General features: G+C 51.0%; 2 non-coding genes across 2 annotated transcripts; both read right to left on the bottom strand.

Annotated features, from left to right (window-relative positions):
* Nucleotides 1-4,090: 4,090 nt before the first annotated feature.
* TRNAK-UUU lies at nucleotides 4,091-4,163 on the bottom strand. The gene has a single exon. It is a non-coding gene; the product is annotated as a tRNA-Lys (tRNA).
* Nucleotides 4,164-5,272: 1,109 nt separating this feature from the next.
* TRNAK-UUU lies at nucleotides 5,273-5,345 on the bottom strand. Its single transcript has one exon. It is a non-coding gene; the product is annotated as a tRNA-Lys (tRNA).
* Between the last annotated feature and the right edge of the window lie 9,099 nt (nucleotides 5,346-14,444).

The following is a 14,444-nucleotide window of genomic DNA, read 5'->3' as shown; positions in this document are numbered from 1 at the left end:
CACCCTGAGTGCGCTTTTTGGTGCCACCAACCACTTGGCACGCTGGGCAGCCGACTAGTTTGCCTAGTGGTTGCACCGGCCCTGGCCACTGCCTGTCAGCAGGATTCCTCCTCCTCCTCCCTCCTGTGCCTCAGTGCAACTAAATCTCTGCACCTAGACAGCCGGTCCGTCCGCTGCACCCCAATCCCCCATGCCTGAGCCTCCCTGCCAAACCCTGCACCTGGCTCCAGAGAATTAAGTCTCATATCTCACTGGGAACGCGACTTCTTGTGCCCAGGGAGTCTTGGCCCCCCTCAGTAGCTGACCTGAGAAACACAGTGTCTGCAAAAGCAGCAAAGAGTCGTGTGGCACCTTATAGACTAACAGACGTATTGGAGCATGAGCTTTCGTGGGTGAATCCCCACTTTGTTGGATGTGTCAGTGTCGCCTTTTCCAAAGAAGTGCCTGGAGGGCCTTTTTCTGTGTGACCACGTGGCCTAATGGATAAGGCGTCTGACTTTGAATCAGGCAATCGAGGGGTCGAGTCCCTTCGTGGTTGTGCTTGTGCAGTTTTACCTTTGTGCTGAACGTCCTGCTCCCTTCAGGGCTAGAACCTCTTCTTGGCCGCTCAGACCAATGCTCTGGCTTCAGCTAGAGCCCCGGGAAGGAGTTGGGGGTTGGGTGTCACAAAGGCTGGGGCATGAGCCCCAGGTGCTTCCAGTCTCGCCTTTGCCCTTCCTCACTTGCCAGAGAAAATGGGCGGCTGCCCGGGCTAGTGTGTGGAGCAGTTTCCCTCTTCCAAGTGTGCGCCTGTCCCTGTGCTGGAGGGTACTTGCTACATAGCACCTTGGGAGCCTGGGTGTTTCTCTGCTTCTCGCCAGCTGGGGTAAAATCTCCTGCCCCACTGCCAAAGTGAGCACAGAGAGTGGGAACGGTAAGAGGCGCCACCGGGGGGCTGGCCCTGCTTTCCTACCATCTTCGATAATGGCCACAGAGCATCAGCAGCCTCTCCACATGCTGGTCTGTGGGTGGCCTTCAGTGGGGTTTGGCATGGCAGGGAGCAGCCTGGCTGGGTGTTTTTGTGCCTGTCTGCTGGCCACACATAGGCATGGTCCTGCCCTCCTCTTGCCCTGCCCTCGGCTGCTCTGTGGCTTTTAAGCCTTCCCTTGGAGCCGTCAGTACCAGCCGCCTCTGCTCTAGGTGCCCAGAGGAGGAGAGGTCTGCTGGGCTCTGTGACGAAGTGGGGGATTTTCTTAGGGTTTTCTGTGTTTTCCAGTGGTTCGCATGCACAGGGAGCGGGACTCAGTGTCCCCGGGTGTTACTGGTTTAACGAGGTGAGGGGAGAGGGAGTTTGTTGTTACAGAGGATCGGAGAGGGACTTGGGACCCTGGCTGATGGCCTGGAGGATGGAGACCCCAGCGACTGGTGACCTGGTGACCCGGACACCCAGCTCAGGAGTCACAGCCAGTTCTGGCCAGTGAGAGGACAATGGGCTGTGGGAGAGGACCCCGTGACCAACCTGTTCCAGCCAGAGGGGGGCAGAGAGGGGAGGAGGCCCAGGCAACCCTGTTTACCTGGAGAAAAGACAATGGACAGAGGTGGGGCCTGGGGCCCGGGATATCGGAGGCCCAGCTGGGAAGCAGGGGGGCTCTGGGCTGGCGAGGGGAAGCAGGCAGAGCCCACCTGGCTGCAAGGGGACTGGGATGTGCTGTTACTGTGAGAGGCCAGGCCTGAGGCCCTGAGAGTTTCCTGTGCTGTGTTCAACTCTCAATAAACCCTCCTGTTTTATGCTGGCTGAGGGTCACTCCGGGCTAGAGAACAGGGGGCATCATCCCCTTCGGGGGTGAGGAGGCCCAGGGGGTCCAGAGCGCGTGGACTCCCTGAGGGGGCCCACGGCGAGAGACAGACGTGCTAAGGCTCAGAGAGGTGCGGCTCCAGGAGGTGGGGGGCCTGACCCCGAGAGAGAGTGGACCCCCGTGAAGGGCTGTCGCACTGAAAGGGGCACCCCCCACGGACCGCACGGGGCCAAGAGTGGGCAGGATCTGTGAGTCTGTGACAGGCAGTGACATCACAAAGGCCTTTTGCAGGACCTCAGACTATTGGTCAAAGGTGGTGGGGAGGTGGTGACCTCACAGACAGATGCTGACATCAGCCAGGCAGGACAGGGGCGAGGGGCCAGGGAAACCTCAGAGACCCTGTGGCTTTGCTTCAGCAAGTCTCCTTCTCCAGGTCTCTCTTTGAGGACTGAGAGAGTATTCGGGTTCACGGACATGAGTGCCAGGAGGAACCTCTTTCGAGTTTTCTCCTTCCCTTTTCCTGATTTTACTAGAAAACAGCCGTCCCTGTTTAGAAGGTAAGAGCCTACTCTAGGGAAGGGGTGTCCTGGGGGTGTCACAGTTCGGATGCCGGTGCCCCCCCCCATGTAAGGAAGTTCCCGCTACCCTGCTCTGTGTTCGCAGTGTGGGAGAGAGCAGCATCCACGGCAGTGATTTGCTCCTGGCTGCTGGAGCAGAGCAGCAGGCTCAGCTGTCAGAACTTCCCGGAGTGATGAAAGGGGAGGGCCCCATGGCTCTGTAGCAGGAATGCAGGGCAGGCGAGTTCACAGAGGGCATAGTGGGATACTGGAGGAGGCCAGTTATGGTGATATAATGAACAGCAGCGTCTACACTGACACTCTGTCACTTTAAGTTTGCTGCAAAAAGCTCATCGAAGTGGTTTTATTTGGTCACCAAAACAGGGCAGTTTTGTCACCAGATGTGGCATTGCAGTGCCAACCGAGGGAGCATAGTGTGTTTTTCACACACCTGAGCAATATAATTCTGCTGAAATAACTTTGTAGTGCAGACCTGGCCAAAGATTCATACACACACAGAGCTTGCAAGAAAAACCTCACCTGCTGCTCTGCTTTGTGGGGCCCAGGTGGGGATGCAGGGAGTCAGGTGTGAGCAGACACTCTACTTTAGCCACAGGCAGGCACCATGGTTTAGCTGGTTAAAGTACCTGTTTTGTAAACAAGAGATCCTGGGTTCAACTCCCAGTGGTGCCTTGTTGAGATGCTTTTAGAGCACCTGGTATTAGCTACTGTCAGAAGACAAAATACAGAGCTAGATGGACCTTTGGTCTAGCCCAGTGTGGTTTTTCTTATGGTTTAAATTACACTCACTGGCACTGATAATAGAGTTACTGAAAGTTTGGGAGTTAAGAGCTGATAGGTCAGTGGTCCAAGCCCCTTGCAGGTGGTCCCCTCCCTCTGGGACAGGGGCAGGTCTGAGCTATCGCACCAAATGCTCATTGTGGCTGCCAGAATTTGTGGGCAGCTCATTTAGTTTACACCCAGGGTTGAGTCCTTGATTCACACATCAAGGATAACAACACTTTGTTTCTCCTGCCCCAATAACATGGAGACTGGGAATCCAACACCAGCCACCAGTGATCATTTCGGCAAGCAACCCAACCTATTTCCAACATACTGTGAAATCCACATGCAGACTCATACACGAAACCTTGCAAGAAAATCTTCCTGAGGGGGTCTGAAGCACCTGCTGCTGGAGGGAAGGAGGGAGCCGTGGGTTGGGATTGAGGAGCAGCATGAGGAGGGGGGTCTGTGGGTTGGGATTGAGGGGCACTGGGAATAGGAGGGGGCTGTGGGTTGGGATTGAGGGGCACTGGGAATAGGAGGGGGCTGTGGGTTGGGACAGAGGAGAAGGGTGAAGAGGAGCAGGCTCCAGTTGGGAGTGAGGAGCAGTGAGCATAGGAGGGACTGAGGGTTGGGTCTGAGGGGCACTGGGAAAAGAGGGGACATGGGTTTGGGCTGAAGGGCATCTTCATTTGGGGATCCAGCAGGACAGGGGAAGGCAGCAGGTGATTCTAATTCCTTAGGGATATTCTGTGTGTTTGTCTGTGTGTGTGTGTGTGCAGGGGAGGAACATGCTCTATGCCCAGAGGCCTTTATTCCTCCAGGCTGCAAGGACAGAGGGGATGTCAAGGAGTTGTTCCTTCAATCCCCCCCACACAAAGGCCCTTCTTGGGAAAGGAAAATCCTGAAGAGAAAGAGTAACACCAAAGAAGAATCCAGAAAGTCAGATTTTTACAATCATATTGAGAAGTTTATCACCTGACCAGGGACTTGAACCCTGGACCCTCAGATTAAAAGTCTGATGCTCTGCCAACTGAGCTAGCCAGGCTCATATAGGAAAAGTGCAAGTTGGTGCAGAGGTGAAGCTAGTCAAGAAAAATCAAGCAGGAAACTATTGGGGAAACCTGCTGCTCTCTCTCTCTTCCCAGCCCTGGCCTGGCCTGGTATTAGTGCTGGTTAAAAAGAGGGGAAAATATCGGCATCTACCAGCCTCTCATAGCTGTACAAGACTCAGGCACAATACAGAGGTGCCCATCTGCAAGTGCCGAATGGTTGGATTGGCTAATGCAACCTGTAGACGTCCAGGGCACACTGGGATATCGAGCCGAGTGTCCATCACCATCATCATTTCGAAGGGATAATGATAATGGTAGCAAGGTTCACAACTGACTCAGCAGTTGCATACAAAGGTGCATGTTTGGCAGTTACATTGGGAAATTCTGGCTCCTTCTCAGGCTCAGGTTGGCCACCCCGGTCTAGATGTAGAAGTTACAACATTTAAACTTGAAAGAGGGGCCAATTTCCCCATCATTTCCCACCTTTACATCCAAACACAATGACTTTCTGAATGAACCTTCCTCGTTCAGCCAGAAGATCTTGGGGTGGTTGTAGGAGTCACTGGATAAAATTCTCTGGACTCTGTTCTGAATCAGGTCAGAGCAGAGGTATCTAATGATCTAGTCTGCCTGTAAAATCTATATATCAACACCAAATATGGTGTGAAATTAATCCTCAGAAATGGCTGTTCCCCACCCAGACCCCAGCAAAGGGCTCTCCAAGGAAGGGGGCTGTTGAGGAAGGAAAGATGAAAGATGTCCTCTCCTGGAGGACTGGGCTCTGCGCTTTGGACAGAAAGGAGGGGAAGGAAATGGTCACACGATGGCAGCAGAACCTAAGAAATGAAACACAACAGGCTTCTGAGCACGTTGCTTCTGAACAGTGAATGTGTGTGTGTGTGTGTGCAGGGGAGGAACATGCTCTATGCCCAGAGGCCTTTATTCCTCCAGGCTGCAAGGACAGAGGGGATGTCAAGGAGTTGTTCCTTCAATCCCCCCCACACAAAGGCCCTTCTTAGGAAAGGAAAATCCTGAAGAGAAAGAGTAACACCAAAGAAGAATCCAGAAAGTCAGATTTTTACAATCATACTGAGAAGTTTATCACCTGACCAGGGACTTGAACCCTGGACCCTCAGATTAAAAGTCTGATGCTCTGCCAACTGAGCTAGCCAGGCTCACATAGGAAAAGTGCAAGTTGGTGCAGAGGTGAAGCTAGTCAAGAAAAATCAAGCAGGAAACTATTGGGGAAACCTGCTGCTCTCTCTCTCTTCCCAGCCCTGGCCTGGCCTGGTATTAGTGCTGGTTAAAAAGAGGGGAAAATATCGGCATCTACCAGCCTCTCATAGCTGTACAAGACTCAGGCACAATACAGAGGTGCCCATCTGCAAGTGCCGAATGGTTGGATTGGCTAATGCAACCTGTAGACGTCCAGGGCACACTGGGATATCGAGCCGAGTGTCCATCACCATCATCATTTCGAAGGGATAATGATAATGGTAGCAAGGTTCACAACTGACTCAGCAGTTGCACTACAAAGGTGCATGTTTGGCAGTTACATTGGGAAATTCTGGCTCCTTCTCAGGCTCAGGTTGGCCACCCCAGGTCTAGATGTAGAAGTTACAACATTTACAACATTAAATAACCCTTCAATCATAGTTCCCACCTTTACATCCAAACACAATGACTTTCTGAATGAACCTTCCTCGTTCAGCCAGAAGATCTTGGGGTGGTTGTTCAGGAGTCACTGGATAAAATTCTCTGGACTCTGTTCTGAATCAGGTCAGAGCAGAGGTCCCTAGTGATCTAGTCTGCCTGTAAAATCTATATATCAACACCAAATATGGTGTGAAATTAATCCTCAGAAATGGCTGCCAGCCCCCCAGCAAAGGCTCTCCAAGGAAGGGGCTGTTGAGGAAGGAAAGATGAAAGATGTCCTCTCCTGGAGGGACTGGGCTCTGCGCTTTGGACAGAAAGGAGGGGAAGGAAATGGTCACACGATGGCAGCAGAACCTGGACATAAACACTCCCTGGTATCTGAAGAGATGTTTAGTTTTACCCTGTAAACTACAAGACTAAAGGGAAAGGCAGTGAAAAGCAAATATATAAGAGTGAAACACGAACAATCGTCATAGTTATGCCCATAGTGACTGCAAAATTTTCTATACTACTCTTATTATTTTCTCTGGTATCTGAGCATCCACAGAGCCAAACTGGGGCCAGATCTAGGGTACGTCTACACTATGGGATTATTCCGAATTTGCATAAACCGGTTTTGAAACAGAATTTATAAAATCGCGGAGCGCCATACTAAGCACATTAAATCGGTGGTGTGCGTCCATGGTCCGTGGCTAGCGTCGATTTCTGAGCATTGCACTGTGGGTAGCTATTCCTAGCTATCCCATAGCCCCGCAGGCCTCCTCGCCTCTTGAAACTTCCGGGGTTGAGATCCCAGTGCCTGATGGGGCAAAAATCATTGTCGCTGGTGGTTCTGCAAATGTCGCCAGTCACCTGTCTGGGAAAGCAACGCAGACAAGCACGGTGCCTTTTCCCTGGATTGCCCTGGCAGATGCCATACGGCAATCATGGAGCTTGTTTTGCCGTTTGTACTTCACCGTGAGGTGTACTAGATGCCGCCACAGAGGCGATTCAGCAGCGCTAACACAGAAGCATGCTTTTTGCTTTTGCATGACAGCAGAGAGGTTACTAGCTATATTGCACTCATCCAAACCCTTCCATAAATTGAACTGAGGATGACTGTATACCAGTCCTTTGTACTATTTGCTGCTAGTGCCCCCTGGTCGATCAGCCAGCTTAAAAGCCAAGATTGGTTACTAGCCATATTGCACCTTTCATCGCTTTGTACCATTAGCTGTTGTTTAAGTGCCCTGGCCGACAGCCAGGGGCTAAAGCAAAAATTGGGAACACTCCCTGAGTCAATCCTCCTTTTTGGCATCTAAAAATAGTAATCAGTGCTGCCTAATATGCAAAATGAGAACCACCGTATCATAGAACCAGAGAGCACAGCTGCTCTGGTGTCAGAGCCTGCAGAAATTGGCTCGTCAGTAGTTATGCCCATAGTGACTGCAAAATTTTTCTATATACTTTATTATTTTCTGGTATCTAGACATTGACTAGACCTTGACCAAGAAATTTGGCTCTTGATAAAATAATCAATCATCCCTGGTTAATGGAATGGACGAGAAATCCTTGTGGTCTCTCCACGCAGGTTCAAATCCTGCCAGCTACAGCTGCAGTATATTGTCATTACTGTTGTCTTAGTGCCTGAGCATCCACAGAGCCAAACTGGGGCCAGATCTAGGTACGTCTATACACTACGGGATTATTCCGAATTTGCATAAACCGGTTTTGTAAAACAGAATTTATAAAATCGTGTGGAGCGCGCCATACTAAGCACATTAAATCGGTGAAAGTGCGTCCATGGTCCGTGGCTAGCGCCGATTTCTGAGCGTTGCACTGTGGGTAGCTATTCTAGCTATCCCATAGTTCCCGCAGCCTCCCGCCCCTTGGAACTTCCGGTTGAGATCCCAGTGCCTGATGGGGCAAAAATCATTGTCGCTGGTGGTTCTGGGTAAAATGTCGTCGCCAGTCACTCCTTCTGGCCTGGGAAAGCAACGGCAGACAAGCATTTTGTGCCTTTTTTCTGGATTGCCCTGGCAGATGCCATAGCATGGCAATCATGGAGCTTGTTTTGCCGTTTGTGACTCTCACCGATGTGTACTAGATGTCGCCACAGAGGCGATTCAGCAGCGCTACACAGAAGCATGCTTTTGCTTTTGCATGACAGCAGAGATGGTTACTCAGCCATATTGCACCATCCAAACCCTTCCATAAATTGGAACTGAGGATGATCATGGCTACCAGTCCTTTTGTACCATTTGCTGAGTGCCCTGGCCGATCAGCCAGGGCGTAAAAGCCAAGATTGGTTACTAGCCATTGCACCTTCCATCGTTTTGTACCATTAGCTGCACTGTCATAAGTGCCCTGGCCGATCAGCCAGGGCGCAAAAGCAAAATTGGGAATGACTCCTGAGTCAATCCCTCCTTTTATTATCTAAAAATAGAATCAGTGCTGCCTAATAGAGGCAAGTGTACTAGAGAACCACTGTATCATAGAACCAGAGAGCACAGCTGCTCTGTGTCAGAGCCTGCAGAAATTATGATCTGTATGCTATTCACAGGTGCTCCTGTAACAACCCCACCTGTTGATTCCGTTCTTCCCCAGCCTTTCTTGGCTACCGTAGCATTGTCCCCACTTGTGTGATGAATTAATATAGAATGCAGGAATAAGACACACTGACTTGTTAGTGAGAAATGAGTGGAAGGCAGCCTCCAGCTGCTATGATAGTCCAGACAGGACATTAAGCAGTGTATAGGAGAGAAGCCCAGCATCCCACTGCTAGTCCAGGGGCACCTGAATCTTTTCTTTACATGAAGGGTGGGGGCTGATGGAGCTCAGCCCTGTTGCTATGATGAGGATGGTTACCAGCCATATTGCACCATCCATCCACCAGAAAAAATTAGCCAATAGGCTGATGATGAGGATGGATTTCAGCTTTTGCACGATCAGCTGATGCTGATGATGAGGATGGATTTCCATCTTTGTACCATCAGCCGCCCATGGTGGGGGGGGGGGAGCAAGGATGCTGGTGTTGAGTGCTGCACTATCGCGTCTATCTGCAGCATTCAGTAAAGATAGGGTGACATGTAAAAGAGTCAGAGGATTGTTTTACCTTTCGCTTCTGGGGTGGGTGGGGGTGGGTGAGTAGATTGCCAAGCTATGCCCTGACCATGGACACTGTGTTTGACCCTAGAAGCATTTGGAGCTCAGCCAAGAATGCAAATACTTTTCGGAGGCTGCAGGAACTGTGGGATAGCTTCAGTCCTCCAGTCCATGAGCATCCATTTGATTCTTTGGCTTTCCGTTACGCTTGTCACGCTGCAGTGCGCTGAGTCCCTGCTATGGCGTCTGTCTGGAGATTTTTAAAAAAGGATTCTGAATTTCATCTTCTGTAACGGAGCGCTGATAGAACGGATTTGCCTGCCCTTACAGCGATCACATCCGCATGGTCCATGCGGGAGCTCTTTTTTTATTTTGATTTCGGACTGCATCACCACCCGTGCTGATCGGAGCTCCACGCTGGGCAAACAGGAAATATTCAAAAGTTCGCGGGGCTTTTCCTGTTTACCTGACCACTGCATCCGAGTTCAGATTGCGGTCCAGAGCGGTCACTGGTGCACTGTGGGATAGCTCCGGAGGCCAATACCGTCGATCAGCGTCCACACTAACCCTAATCCGATATGTTAATACCGATACTAGCGTTACTCCTCTCGTTAGGGAGGAGTACAGAAACTCGGTTTAAAGGGCCATTAAAATCGATATAAGGTGCCTCCTAGTGTGGGCGGTTTTGGCGTTAAATCGGTTTACGCTCCTAAAACCGATTTAAACGCCTAGTGTAGACCAGGCCCTAGTCTCACTCTGAGGCTGGCTACACTTAAAATACTGCTGTAGCACTTTGGAGAAGACAGTTGCTACAGTGAGGGGAGTGGTTTTGCATCCCTGTAATAGCTACATTGACAGAACAATCTTTCCTTTCATTTAGCACTATCTAACCACGGCTTAGGTCAGCTTAATTATACTGGTTCTGGGGTTTTCACACCCTGAAAGACGTACTTGTTAGAGGGTTTATCCCAACACCCTCCCATTCCCTGGTCCTTCTTGCGTGACCAGAGAGCAGCAATACACGAAGTTCAAAGGTGCAAACAATTCAATGTTTATTGGGGTAAACTTCCAATGAGTAATGATTCCAATTTCCTTCCTCAGTGTCCCCCTTCCCAGCTCTGACACCCCAGAGCCGTGCCTGTGTCCCTGTTCCCTTCCTGTTCCTATTCCCCTTAGCAAAACATAATTCCAATTCCCTACCCCCCATTCCCATTCCCCCCCTTACTTCCTGATTGACTGCAGACTATATAGTAAAACTGGAGTTCTGCTTAGCTATACCTTAACCAAGCATTTTACTGAAATGTAACTAACCAATCCTAACATAGTGTAACATGATTATCTAACCAATTATACCCCACCACCTTAATTGGTTTACACTCAACAAATTAATTATACAGCAGACAGAAAGAATCACAGCACCAGACAGAGATTATACAGACAAGCAATAGGAAAATGGGGACTACAGTGATAGAACAACACAGAAATGAGGATTTCACACCCCAGCTATTGATCAGTGAGTTGTTCCCAGACAGGATGCTATCATGGTAGAGGTTGTGGGTGCTGGTTGCTTAACTGTCTGGCCCCCAGGGCAGGATTTTGAGGTTCACCATTACTGTCTCAGAATGCCAGCACCCATCTTTTGTTCACTTAAAACATGAGCGGGGAGATTACAACACCGCAGAACTCATGGAACTCCAGGAAACGTGTAACTTTAGGTCTGGGTGAGTGGGTCTAAAATTCAGCTGTGCTGTAGAAGGTCTCCAGGAGTTCCTATTTGGTATGATGGGATGTTAGAGAAATAATTCCATTGAAGCATTCTGATTGCATCATAGCCAAGGAGAACAAAGGGGGTGGGGGGGGGAGTGTGTGTGTGAGAGAGAAAGACCATGTATCTATTGGGTTTCCAGGAAACGGGGCGGGCAAAGCCCGCCCCATGCTAACGGATCCCCCCCCCATCCTAAGGGGAGGTTCCACAGGGCCTCAGAAACCCACTAATTGCGGGGGACAACTAATAAAAGAACAGGGACAGGAGTGCGGTCAAAGGGTCATAAGAAGGGAGCCTGATGGGGACACCGAGCAGAGAACCCCGGACAGCGCCCACCGCTCCTCAAAGGCGTCAAGGGAGCCAGCGGACGCCGCCCAGAGGAACTCCGCCCAGAGACGTGAATGGACTAAGGATCAAAAACAAGCCCCACAGTCGCAGGAGTCTCCATTGGCCAACCGCCTCTCCCTGGTCACGTAGATGGCCATTTTTGAAAGAGATGTGCCAACTCGACCGCCCTAAAGAGTTCATCAATTATTAACAAAAACTAGAGTTCATAAGTCAGAGTCTTTGTAGCAGCAGGATGGTGGACTGGTCGAAAGTGCTAGTTTCAAGACACTTTTTTCCTATCTCTTGGGTGTTCTGGTCTCTGCATAGAGACGTGGTTTCAAATCCCACTGCTGACATGACCATCTGGAGAAAATGGCCTCACTTCAATCTCCTGTGCAACAATAGAACCCCATTTGCTTAGCTTTGCTATTCCAGTAGTTGTGAGAGAAGCTCCAAACCAGGGGGAAACAGGGCCTGTTCTCTCGACCCATCAATTATTGACTTCCTTCATTCCAAGCAATTATATCAGATACATCTGTATTTCCCACACTATTTTGTTTAATGTTCTTTGCTTTTATGAAACTTTAGAGTCATCATTTAATTGCCACACAACTGTACTTATGAAGTGAAGTGAAACACAATATTTTTTGGATATTCTTGCAGAAGAGTTTTGCTTTCTGACCTGGAATTGAACAGGGCCTACCCGAGGGGGACAATGCTGCTCCCTTTTCTTGGCTCATCCAAAAAACATAAGTTCTTGGTGCCCTTTGTTTCCCTGTTCTTCAAAGGCAAATCAACTGGTGTAGCAGCTACTGAGAAAGCCTTAGAAAAGGGCCCCAAAATTGACAGCAGCTGGTTTCTGTAGTCTAGTGGTTATCACATTTGCCTAACTTGCAAAAGATCCCTGGTTTAAAACCAGGCAGAAACATTGATACTTTCCTTCCTTTGGTCCTTTATCTCTCCAGCTCCTTTCTTAACTACATCCATAGCATCTATGCTTTCTTCCTCATTATTTTTTTCCTTTCATGGAGCTTTAAATTGAAAAGGAGAGGCTTAGCCGGCATTTTGAGGGAAGGAACAGACCATCATTTGGGAGACTGCCAGCTCCATAACAAATCTGAGCGGAGAAGAATCCCAACCCTTTGTCCTGCATATTCAGCTCCCAGCCAGCAGTTTTTCCCTTGCCTTTTTTTTTTTTTTTGAGCTAAGCTTGAGTCCAGGGCGCGCACACTCTCTCCGCCCACACATCGAATCTGGCCCTGCTGCAAAGTGACCCTAAGTACCAGCAACCTGCACGAGAGCATGACTGGGGGGAAAGGGTTTCCCGTGAAGCTTATAAGCCACTGGATGCGTTGGAAAGAGGCAGGCTCTGAGTGTAACAGTCAGCAAAGAAGGCCTGTTTGGGGATGTGGCTCAGTGGTACAGTGCCTGATTCACATGTATAAGGCCCTGGGTTCACTCCCCACGTTTGCCTTTCACCCCTGCTGCTTTGCTCATGCCCAGCTGGCATATGGCCCAGCCAGTCTCCCTGCACAGGTTACAGTCCTGAGCAGTGATGGCAAAGTGCCAATTGCATGGAAGCTCTGTGGGGGTTTCTGCTCCTAAAGCACCAGGGTGACTCTAAGATTCCCATCCACTGAGCTGCTTGAGGAGCAGGGGCGGCTCTAGACATTTAGCTGCCCCAAGCACGGCGACATGACGCGGGGAGCTCTGCCGGTTGCGGTCCCGTGGCTCTGGTGGACCTCCGCGATACATGCCTGCGGAGGGTCCGCTGGTCCAGCAGCTCCACCGAAGCCGCGCGGGACCAGCGGACCCGCCGCAGGCACGCCTGTGGGAGGTCCACCGGAGCCGCCTGTCGCCGTCCTGGCGACCGGCAGAGCGCCCCCCGCGGCATGCCGCCCCAAGCACATGCTTGGCGTCCTGGGGTCTGGAGCCGCCCCTGGTAATCGGGGTACAGTTGTGTAAAAAGAGTAATCACAGTGCAAGGGATGTTAGACCAAATAGAATTGTGTGCGCACAGGAAAAGGGGAGCAATGATTGGCACACTGAGCCTTGGGGTGGCTCTGGGGGATCTGACTGTCACTTTGGGGGTGCATGAAAACTCTGTGGGCATGGGGAGGCAGTCACAGCTTGTGTAAAATTAATATGGCTGATATAATGGAGGTTAAATGATTTCCCAGGACATGTGCAGTGTATATTGGAGAAGGGGTAAAAGAAATGCAAACAAAACATGGTACTTCATTAAAATCCTGTTAGGGCTCCAACAGGAGCCAGAATAGATTGTGCTTTCTTTTTCAGATCTCTGTGTGTTTCGGAGCAGGAGATGAAAGTGAAAAGTAATCGGAACTCTGGAGGAAGTGGAACCTGTCCCTTTTAAAACAGTCTCTGAGCTGCTGATAGCATTGGATCCAGAGGCAAGCCAAGAAAGCCTCTGTGTGAATGCAAATTACCTAGCTGATGGGGGAGGGAAGGAGGAAACTGCCCATAAGTAGCAGCACAAAGAACCTGCAAATAATAAATACATCTGGTCAGCAAACAAGCTACTAGAATACTGAGATTTTGGCCCTCCAGAAAAGGGCCCTGACATCCCCCTCAACCCCCCAACATGCCCTGTCCCTGGGTCCCTTCAAGCCCCCCATCCCCCCCCGCCCCCAGCCCTGCCCTGCCCGGCCCCCTGGGAACCCTCAGTCCTGCTACCCAAACTCCCCGTAGTTCACCCCCAGCCTCCCCCTCATCCCCAGCGCACCCTCCCCCACCCTGTCTTCTCTCTGTGGCCTTTTCCTTTGCCCTGTCAATGTGCTGCCTCCCCGAGTGTCGTCCTCCCACCCCGCCCCCATCAACTCCAACCCATTTCTCCAGGGTTGGGTCCCATGTCCCTGTCACCCCACGGCCCCCTCCATCCCCAGTGTGTGAGTCCCTCATCTCCACTCTCTGCTCCCCCCAACCTGCCAGGGTCCCCTTTTCAGCCCCCGTGGGGCCCTTCAACCCACCCCACCCATCCTCTCTGGGGGCTCTAACTCCCCATTCGCACAGTGCACCTTGGTAACCCTACCCTCCTCTACCCCTAATCCCCCTAGTCCCTTCCCTTGGGTCCTCCTGGACTCCCAACCCCACACTCCGGCCCCCCTCATATATACCAGTCACTCATTCACACACTGAGCCAGGCCCTCGGGGCCCCACTACCCACCAAACTTCTCCATCCGTGAGCCCAGGGAAGCGGGGGCAAGCTCCCAGTTTGGCTGGGCTTGGTGTGGGTGTGTGTGCTGGGCTCACAAAGGCATTTTGCTCCCTTGGAGTGGGGTGTGGTTTTTGGCCAAAGGTGACACGGTTTGGTAGCCCTGTGGATGCCATGTGGTGTCTGGAATGGGGCGTGTGTGTTCCCACGATGCCCCTTCCCCTCTGCCTGCAGAGCTGAGGACAGACAGTGTTATATCCTTGGGGC

This window comes from Mauremys reevesii, linkage group 17 (genome assembly GCF_016161935.1).
Source record: "Mauremys reevesii isolate NIE-2019 linkage group 17, ASM1616193v1, whole genome shotgun sequence".
In the NCBI taxonomy this organism is placed as follows: domain Eukaryota; kingdom Metazoa; phylum Chordata; order Testudines; family Geoemydidae; genus Mauremys; species Mauremys reevesii.
Note: the sequence above shows the minus strand (reverse complement) of the source record. Positions and strands in the feature narration are given on the sequence as shown.